The following is a 10,922-nucleotide window of genomic DNA, read 5'->3' on the forward strand; positions in this document are numbered from 1 at the left end:
TTGGGTATGGCACTACACAAAAGGGTTACCGATGTTATGATCCCGTCCATCACAAACTTTATACCACCATGGACTGTGACTTCTTTGAACAATCTCCTTACTTCACCCAACCTCAATCTCAGGGGGAGATTATGAATGAGGATCTCAGCTGGTTGATTCATCCCTTGGCTGACAGTCGAGCTCCCAAAGAGCAAGTAGGTACTACCACCGATATTGCCACCGACATTGTTACTGAATCATCTCCTCAGACTACCACTCCAGTCCCTGAGCATCCGGCCGAACAAGAGGTAACACCGAGTCCTACTGCTCCTTTCATTGATATATCCACTAACCATATTGTGCCAAGTAGTAGTGTGATCCCTAGGAAATATAATCTGCCCCCTCGAAGTACAAGAGGAATGCCTCCTAAGCGGTATGATCCTGAGTATGAATCCCAGAGATCCCGACATCCTATTGGTAGACCGGGTGATAAACAACTATCACAAACAGCTGTTGCCTTCAATGCATCCCTTCATTCCAGTACTATTCCGAAGAAGCCCTCCAAGAACCAAAGTGGAAGCAAGCTATGGACGAAGAGATCATAGCTCTCCAGAAAAATGGAACGTGGGAGAAGTGTAGATTACCAGATGATAAGAAGACGGTTGGCTGCAAATGGGTTTTTTCAGTCAAGTATCATGCTGATGGAACCATTGAGCGGTATAAGGCAAGGCTTGTTGCTAAAGGGTACACACAAACTTACGGGGTAGACTACTCGGAATCATTCTCACCTGTGGCTAAAATTGATACCATTCGGGTCCTCTTCTCAGTAGCAGCAAATAAAGAGTGGCCTCTGTTTCAATTTGATGTAAAAAATGCCTTCCTACATGGAGAGATTGAAGAAGAGGTATACATGAAGCCACCTCCCGGGTACACAGATAAGTTTAGCTAAGGAGAGGGGTGTCGACTTAAAAGAGCTCTATACGGCTTAAAACAATCCCCTAGAGCGTGGTTTGGGAGATTCACTACAGCAATGAAGAGATTTGGCTACAAACAAAGCAACTCAGACCATACTCTATTTCTCAGGAGGAGTGGAAACCAAATTACATGCCTCGTGATCTATGTAGATGATATGGTGATTACCGGAAACGACTCCAAGGAAATTGATCGACTCAGGAGCAAATTATTCCATGAGTTTGAGATGAAGGATTTGGGACAACTGAAATACTTCCTTGGAATAGAAGTCCTAAGATCAAGGAAGGGGATATTCATCAATCAGAGAAAGTACATTTTAGATCTCTTAGCAGAAATAGGCATGTTAGACTGTAAGCCAGCAGATACTCCTATGGTAGCTAATCATGGTCTACAAATTGTTGACGGGGCAGAAGTGGCAGATCAAGATCGTTATAGAAGGATGGTGAGAAAACTGATCTATTTATCCCACACGAGACCCGATATTGCCTACGCAGTAGGGATTGTGAGCAAGTTCATGCATCAACCTCAAGTGGAACATATGGCAGCAGTCTTGAGGATCCTGAGATACTTAAAGGGAACTAGTAATAAAAGAGTTTTTTACTCAAAGAATAATAATCTTGATCTTATTGGTTATACAGATGCAGATTGGGCTGGTGATCGGGACGACAGGAAGTCTACCTCGGGGTACTTTACTCTTGTAGGGGGTAATCTAGTCACTTGAAAGAGTAAGAAACAGAAGGTAGTTGCTCTGTCTAGTGCTGAAGCAGAATTCAAAGGGATAGCGAAAGGAGTTACAGAAATTCTTTGGATCAGGAAACTTCTAGGAGAGCTAGGCTTTCACCAGACACAGGCAAGTCTTCTATATTGTGATAACAAAGCAGCAATAAGCATCTCCGAAAATCCAGTCCAACATGATCGAACGAAACATGTAGAGATCGATCGACACTTTATCAAGGAGAAACTAGAAAGCAAGGTCATCCGTCTCCCTTTTATTAGATCTAAAGACCAACTAGCTGACATTCTCACAAAAGCAGTTTCATCAGAGGTCTTCAATAGCACTTTATGCAAGTTAGGCATCGGTAATCCCACGACCTAACTTGAGGGGGAGTATGGGAAAGGATGTTTATATTATGCAGTTATTATGCAGTTACAGCAGTTACATTGCAGTTACAGCGGTTACATTGCAATTTCAGTGCTTACATTGCAGTTACAGCAGTTACATTTTGTCAGTTACTATAATTGAATGGTGCTGTATTCATGTATATATAGAATATAATACTTTGTAATAAACAAGGAAAAAAACAGAAACTGTACTTTGATAAACCAGAAATTCAATTATTGTCAAATCTTCAACCACTTCCACTTAAGCAGAGTTTGCAGCAACGACATCACCAGCACACCGAATGGAGATTTATGGAAATTTAGATTGACTTGAAAGTAGATGAAGACCCAACATTTTCTACATGCTTACACTTCAAGTATAAGTGAAATTTAATTTACATATCTTTGCTTTACTCTCAGACCAATGAACTTTAGTTTAACCAGTCAAAATGTTCAAGGGCTCTCCATTAAAACCTTTATATACATGCATTTATACTTTTTTTATTTTCAAGTAATTTAATACCCAACAACTATAAAGATATGAGTGATGACAAAGGATCACAATGTCAATCAGAAATGTAAAAAAGGAATATTTCTGGTCAACCTTTTCTTTCTCTTCAAAGACTGGTAGTTGATTTTGGTTCATCAAAACGCAGGTATGACTTAAAATAAATGCAACTTAAAAAACAAGCATCTATTAAGTAATCTCAAAAATATGAAAGGCCTTGCAATTAGATTGCCCTATGAAGCATATTATGCAACATCGTCATAAGTCAATCGATAAAGCTATGAACGGTCTATCTGAGCGATTTTTTGGCATCCCAATCTCTTTGTAATGCAGTAACGATTCAGAAGCTGACGAAATGGCAGAACTATACAATGTGAAACAAAAGAAAAAATATCAAAAATTGTAATGACGGGTGCAATTGTGAGCAAAATCAGCGAAATTCAAATCAGAGATACAAAATTAACACAAGCAACATTAAAAATAAACAATACATTCTCAAGTATTTACTACCAGATCCAGAAAACTCAAACATGTAAACACAGCAAAACACATCGTTATCACTAACAAAATTTAGATCAATCATCAAATATCCAACAATGCAAGGCAATTTAAACATCATTTACTAAAATTCAAACCTTCATCATAGATTAACTAATAAACACAAAGAAATTCATATCATCAGATTAACTAATAAACCTTCATCATAGATTAACTAGCAAAAAAGCAACTACACATTTTTTAGCAACACTCTGTACCGGTGCCCTTTTTGGCATTGTATGGGCCCTAAACAAACTAAAAGAAACAGACCCTCTCTATGGAGGGTCGATTTTGAACTAAACGAATGTTTGGAAAAATAACAAAGACGGACCCTATATATTATAATTAGCATTAAAAATGTACACTGTCATATAATTCTTAAATGCTAAAAGAACTATTCACAAAATGCAAAATTTTAAGTGTCTACTTTCATTAACCGGCATTTTCTAATTTTAGGGCTCTTTCTAATTTTGGATCCTAGGCAAATGCTTATCTTACCTATGGTTAGAAACGACCCTGTTATGTACAACTCCAATTCAACATTAGTTGTACAAACATTCCTAACCAAGTGAACATCCATTATGAACAACCAAATTGAACCCAACCAAATTCAATGCAGCCGTAGACGCAACCGAAACAAAAGAACATGATGATGAGGTGAAGGTACTTAAAAAGCAAGTAAACAGAAGCATATGTGCAAACAGACATGCAACATATGTACTGACTTTACTGATAGTAGGCAGACAACATCATCATCACATAACAAATATAACATGCGCAAACACACTGTTTTCAAATAGAATTTTTATTCCATAACACATGAATGGAATCATTATCTTTCACTCACCAGAATTATGTACTTTCAGCAAACAATTGCAGCATCTACACACTACAAGCACTCAAAATCAACAACAGCTGCAAGGAAAAAATCACAGATCTTCAAGAGAACATCATAGTTCTGATCAAAGCGACTTCATCAATTTTGGCAAGTATAAGAAAATGTTGGTGAATCAAACATCGAAAGCAAGCATCTACAGTCACCCTTCATCACAGATACCAAAGTTGAGGATCAAAAACTTTACAATGTAGTAGATCAAATTTTGTCAAATTCTCCAAACCCATACTAATCCATAATCCATAACTATTACTAAAACAAAATACGACTGACAATTTATTTATTAAATGAATATTATTCAGTGTATTGGATATTTTGTGATGGTTAAATATAATATATTTTTATTAGGATTTGTTTTTGTTATTTATACTCTTGGTTAGTTAAATGTAATCATTAATTCTAGTATGATTTAGGTTGTGACTATCTTTATATAAGTCACTTATATTTTTTATGAGAAAAAATTATTTTTATCGTTTAAACTAATAAAATAATTTTTCAAATTTTTATGTATTTATATTTGATAAAATGTGTTACTAATAGAAATAATAGTTAATACATCTATAAATTAATGTAATAGTGATTTTTGTTAGCAAAAATTGATATGTTATTTCTTAATAAAAAAACTCATAATTGTACACAGGATACGAATCATTTGCTCTTTTATTCAAAATAAAAAAAAATAAAATAAAAATACAATTATATTACGCAAAATGCAAAATATGATATAATGTACGTAATGCATACAACTGTTCATAGTAAAACGAAATATAACTATAATATACAAATATATCAGAAAATTTGATAAAGCAGTGCATCGCTTAGGCACTATCTAGTGACTAATAAATCAAAATGAAGAAGAAATGAACTTTATAATTATAAACCCTAAATCAAATACCATCAGCAAAATAACCCCACCCTAAAATCATGTTCAAAAACAAAAACACAAAACGATTTTACACAAATCGAAATTTATATAGAACAGTTAAAATCCTAAAACCCAAATCAAAGAACCCTAATTGAATCTTTCTGTATAAAATAAAAAAGAATTGAATTTAATCAAACAAACTAAGAAAACGAAGCTGTTTATGTGATGAAACGTGGAAGTGCAAGACACTTTAAATACTGGAGGAGGAAGTGTTATCGAGAGCAATCCACCGAATGGAAGTGACTCGAATTCCTGCAACACAACGTTAGCCTCATCCGGGGGTGATCTCTTGGAAAATCCCTCCGACGCTCAAGTTAGAATGGAAATCCAAGGTTAATGAATGAATGATGAGATGGAGAATGCAAAGATATGGGTGTAGGGGTGGAAGTTGCTTGTGTTTCTGGGAAGTTAATGAACAAGTTGTGAACAAGGATTTCAGAAGGGCTACTATCAGATGATCCTTCCCTTGAAGCTGGCTGTCTTTATTTATGATGATGGAGATGGAGTTACTTCTGGGAGAAGGTTGGTTATCATGCATAGTGGTAGGCGGTTATCAGCACTAAAGAAGGGGAATTATGAAGTTGAGGAGTAGTGTTCAGTTACATTAGAGAAGTTAGGGTTCTGGGAAGTTATTAGCTTATGGGCCAAGTACGGAAGATGGGGATTACAGAAAAAGGCCCTTGACCAATAGTCAAGGTCAACCAAAAAGGTCAAAAGGGTATTAAGGTAATATGACAATAATAAATCAAAGAAATAAATGAATAAATTAATGTTACCATGACATTTAGCCCCACGCATAAAGGATGCTGTGAGAGGAGAGCTCCAACAACTTGAAACGTCTTTCTTTATGCGGAAATAATACGCGACCGTCAAAACTGATTTAACGAAGAGACATGATTATGGAGAACACTCGAATGCTCATGAAGATGAATGTATCCACAATCTGGCTGACCTTCTAACGGATTATGAAAATTGGGCTTGTAAGCTACGAACCGACTATTCACACGTCGAATTCCGAGTTGCAACGAAAAAGTTACGATATTTTCAAAGTAGTCGTGTGAGGCACGCCCAAGCCCAAGAGGAAAGCGATCAAAGTAAACCGAGCCGCGGCTTGTAGCATGCCGCGGGGTAGCCCTAGCCATTCATATCGTGTGGCAACAAAAATGTAATTGTGGAGGTTTGATCCCACAACCTTCAATACAGTGTGCGGCACTTGGGACCAACTGAGACAGTTGTTCACTTGGGTAGCATGTCGCACGGATTTCTTATATTGCCATACTTCCGACTCAGCTTCTATTACTTCAATGCTGCGGAAATTACAATACTTAGAATGGTTTTTAGAATTTGACCCACACAAGGGGGTCCAACTTTTCGACCTAGCAGGCAACCTGATGAATTTTTCATGTTATCTCGGAGTATATTGTACCTAAAGTCGCGAAATTTTTGGAACAAGATAGCTACCAAGGGGGTCCGACTTGTCGACCCCACGGATAAGATACCAATTTTATTTTTTTCCATTTTTCTTCTCGTTTTTATACTATGTGTCGTGGAGTCTTAAGAGAATAATCTGCCGCGGCATGAATTAGCTGATCCACACGCGCCTTGAAGCCTGAATAATGAATCATATGAGAGGTTGATGACGCGGCTTGAATAGGTACTTTGATTTTTTAATCTTCACAGGGGGACCTAAGGGGTCCGACTTATCGATATTACAGAGTGATAAAAATACTTGGAATAATTTTGCTTGTCCTAACGAGCCCCTTATTTTTCCATGACGCGGAATAAGTGCAGTGGTCCACGTCTTCGATCATACGGACAAAATGAGAACCCTTCCATATTTGAAATGTTTACAAAATTATTGAGGGCACCTGGGAGTCCGACTTATCGACCAAACGGACGTCTTCCATACTTTGAAAAATTGGAAGTTGGTCACACGACGGTTTGTAACGATAAAGGTGATGACGCGGCAGAGGATCCGCCACATCTATAAGTCGGACGGCAAAATGAGCAATTTTTAATACTTAGAACTTTTTCCATGTTTTTCTTGGGGTGTAATTTAGGGTCTGACTTATCGACCCAACAGCTTCAGGAGGAAATTTAGTAACTTAGATAAATTTTCAATCGTCCACACTTTGGGGGTCCAACTTATCAACCTTGCGGCATCGTGAGGAAGCTTGATAACTTAGAGAAATTATCAACATTTTCACACACCTTGGGGGTCCGACTTATCGACTCCCCGGACAAATTCAAGTGCTGAAATACTTAGCCAAATTTCCATATCTCCCCTCTAATTAGGGGTCCGACTTGTCGACTTCACGGATACCGCGAAGTAAATACTTAGAAAAATTATCCATATTGACCCTCTCATTGGGGGTCCGACTTGTCGACTTCCCGGTTTTAGTTTTGGATCCCACTTCTCGTTTTAAGGGCATTTAGGTGTGAGGTTAGGAATTTATTGCTGCAATAAATAAGGATTTTGGAACTGTTCCCTCTCACCTAACCTTCATTAATATTTCCTTCATTTCTTAAGTTATTATTGAGAGAAAGTAGAGAGATAAGCTCTGACAACCACCAACCATCCTTCAAACTTCTCGATGATCTTCAAGGTTTCTGACAGAACTTCATCAAATTTCTGACAAATTTTCAAATTTCTTCAAACAAGGTATTCAAATTTTTCTTCAAATTTTTGAATTTCTTCAAACTATTCTTCGTGTTCTTGAATGTTAGCTTAGGGCTTTGAATTAGTTCATGAAACTAGTCTTTATTCTTTATAAGTTTCGACTGCTACTTTATGACTATTGCTGACATGGATGTCACGGCTACAAGTGAGGCCAATGCTAACACAAATATGGGCCCTACTAACCCGACGAACTTCCCTTCTTTAGTCGTGTGTAAACGTTTTAATAAGGAGGGATTGCTAATAAATGATTCGGATGATAGCAGTTCAGTGAAAATCTCCCCTCATTGCGAATCAATAAAGACCGGGGATGAGTCGTCTGTGTCCCCTATATATACACCGAAGATAATGAAATCGGCTCCTTGGGAAGTGAGCATTGCTTTCTTCCCGAATTACTTGCCGCGAATAAATCCTGACCTGGAAGGGTTATTGTATGTAGATATGAAAAAAATCGAGGGAGCAGCCGAGTCTTCTGGAAGGGAAAGCGCGGTGCCAGTGCCTCCTCCATTTTATATCCTGGGTGGTGGGCCACTCAATTATTTCATTCACTTTCAAACCAAGAGGGACTTGGACAAACAACGAGATGCCATCTCTCTAAAATGGGGTTTGAAAGATGATTTAAACATCATTACTCCAAGGAACTACGACACTGTTAGGTTTCCCCCTCCATATTGTATAGCTGTATATTTCCCTTCCTTTGAGTTAGGGCTTAGGTTTCCTCTTCATCCCTTTTTTAGGGTAGTGTTAGATTTTTTTTAAACGTTTCTTTGCCTGAGTTATATCTTAATACGTGGGGTTGTTTGGTGGCGTTTTTGATTCTATGTAAAGTTTTGGTCGTGCCTCCAACACTCACTGCTTTTAGATACATTTTTAGGGCTCGTTTATGTAATTCCCAATTACACGGTTGTGGGTGGATTACTTTCACCCACCATCGTGGGCTGAAGATAGTCTACGACCTCCCTGATAACCAGAAGTAGAACGAAGTTTGCCTATTTGTATAATTCTGGTGGGTGGAATATCAAGACTTCTTTTGACATCAAACCCAATCTTTCAAGCTTTAATAATGGAATCCCGCAGTGTTCATTTACTGACGCGGTGATTATAGAATATGCAAGGATGGACGTGCAATTGGGGAGGAAACCCATGAACGTCCAGCTCAATTGGATACCCGGTCGTTCTAAGTTGGAGAACGAGAATCTCCTCTCAGCATTCGGCATCAGCTTGGCTATTGATCGGAGTAAGGGTCGTCGGTTCTTTCCTTTTTTATTGTGTTTTACTTGTTTCTAACTTTTGATTTTTCAGGGATCGCTAAGGAGAACTTGAAGGCTAAAAATCCGGACCTGATGAAGAAATTCAGCATCATTCGATTCGCTCAAGGGGCCAATCAGAGGGCCACGGAGAAGCCTTTGCCTCTTCCACCCAAGGTATACTTTCATGTTTTTTGTAAGTGAGTCATGAGGAATTCTTCTGACTTTTTCTCTTCGTAGGATTCGGCCACGGTCGAAAAGGGGCTGCACGAGGTGCCCAGCGAAGGGGAGGCTCTCCGGCTTCTAAAGGAGAGAAGGAGGGTTCACATCCCTGATGAATCTAAGAGGGTGATCCCTCCACAGAAGGAAGTGAAAGAGAAGAAAGAGAAGGTGTAACACCCCGTAATTTATCGGGTTTAAAAATAAATAAAATATAATAAAATAAAGTATAAACAAAATAAAATAAATAAGTAATATTAAATTATATTATTTTACATAGTTAATTATAAGAAATAAAGTAAGTTTAATTTTAACGGTAACGAGTTTTATCGCGTACGATGTTATCGCGTGATGTTTCTTTGCTGTTTTAACAATAATATAATATTACTTAATTAATTAATACAAAAACAAATCAAACTAAAGGAAAATGAAGAGTGGTCGGTTGTGTTTTATGGCATGGGAGGAGTCTTGTAACTCCTCTCATAATTGTGTCTATGGCCCAATTATAATCCTTGTTTAAATTGCCTATTAATTCTTTAGTCTCCTTGAATTTTCATAGCCATTTCAATTGTTTCAAGAGCTCACAAAATTCAGAAAATTTCTTCTTTGCTTCCTCTTGTTTCGGCACTTCAAAAGAAAAAAAAATTCTTGTTGTTCCATCCAATCTTGTGATCTAAGGGTAAGTTTAATTGAATTGTTAATTGTAGATTTTATATACAATATATTTTATGTATGATGATATCCTATGACTTATAAGAGGATTGAATATTTTTTTTATACACGAAAATTTTCTCTAATAATCCTTTAATAAGCTATAATTTGTTAAAAGGATTAAGAAAAGGAACTTCATGATCAATACTCTTTAACAAAATTTATATTTGTTATAAGAATTAACTATTTAAAGTTATATTGATATTTGAATAAATTTCTTATGGTCTACTTTTCTCTAACAAAATTTCAATTTGTAAGATGAAATGTAAATGGTATGGATTAAGTAATATAGTCATCCAAAATTTATAAATCCTTTATCAAAATTTGATTTGTTTGAAGGATTATGTTATATTTATATATGTGTCTTGATTTAAAAGGGTGATTTGGTTTTGCAATTCTCTACAAAATTTAATTTTTAAGAGAATTAAGTATTTAATTTAGTTATCATAATTTATGAAATTTCAAGTCTCATGAAGGATTTTGTGAATATGACCTGCTAGAGTTATTTTGGTCATGAGATTTAAAAAGGGTTGATAATGTATATATATAAAATAATAATAATAATAATGAAAAAAAAAAATATATATATATATATATATATATATATATATATATATATATGTGAATTCGGGCAGCAGCTGCTCTGTCTCGTTAAAGGTGCCGATCCGGAAACGTTAGTCGTGTTCCGTTGTTTTATGTATCGATGCATTAAAAACTCGTTAAACGCTTAAAATAATTAAAAATAGTAATTGGATGTTAGAAATTATGAAAATTGGTACCCAAGGTAATTGACGCGTTCCGAACGCAATGACGAAGTCGGATTTTTCATTTGAATTTTCTAATCTGTCTGAAATGGCCCGTAAAGTTTCTGGTCAGAATTTGAAATTTGGATCCATTGGGAATAGGATGTAAACAATTAAAAATTATCAAGTCTTAGTGATATTTTAGAGTATAGAGTGGATTAAATGTGTAAACACGTCCTAATACGTGATCGTTTTGTGTGTGTGTTATTTAGGACCTGTATTCATAAGAAGGTGAAATTTCGGTCATGCTTGAACATTGTTGTTTGCAGCGCCTAAAGATACACGCTTAGACCATACTGTTTATGTGGTTGTGCAAGTAGTGTTGTTTCATTTCTAATCGAGGCATGG

This window comes from Amaranthus tricolor, chromosome 3 (assembly GCF_026212465.1).
Source record: "Amaranthus tricolor cultivar Red isolate AtriRed21 chromosome 3, ASM2621246v1, whole genome shotgun sequence".
Taxonomy (NCBI): Eukaryota; Viridiplantae; Streptophyta; class Magnoliopsida; order Caryophyllales; family Amaranthaceae; genus Amaranthus; species Amaranthus tricolor.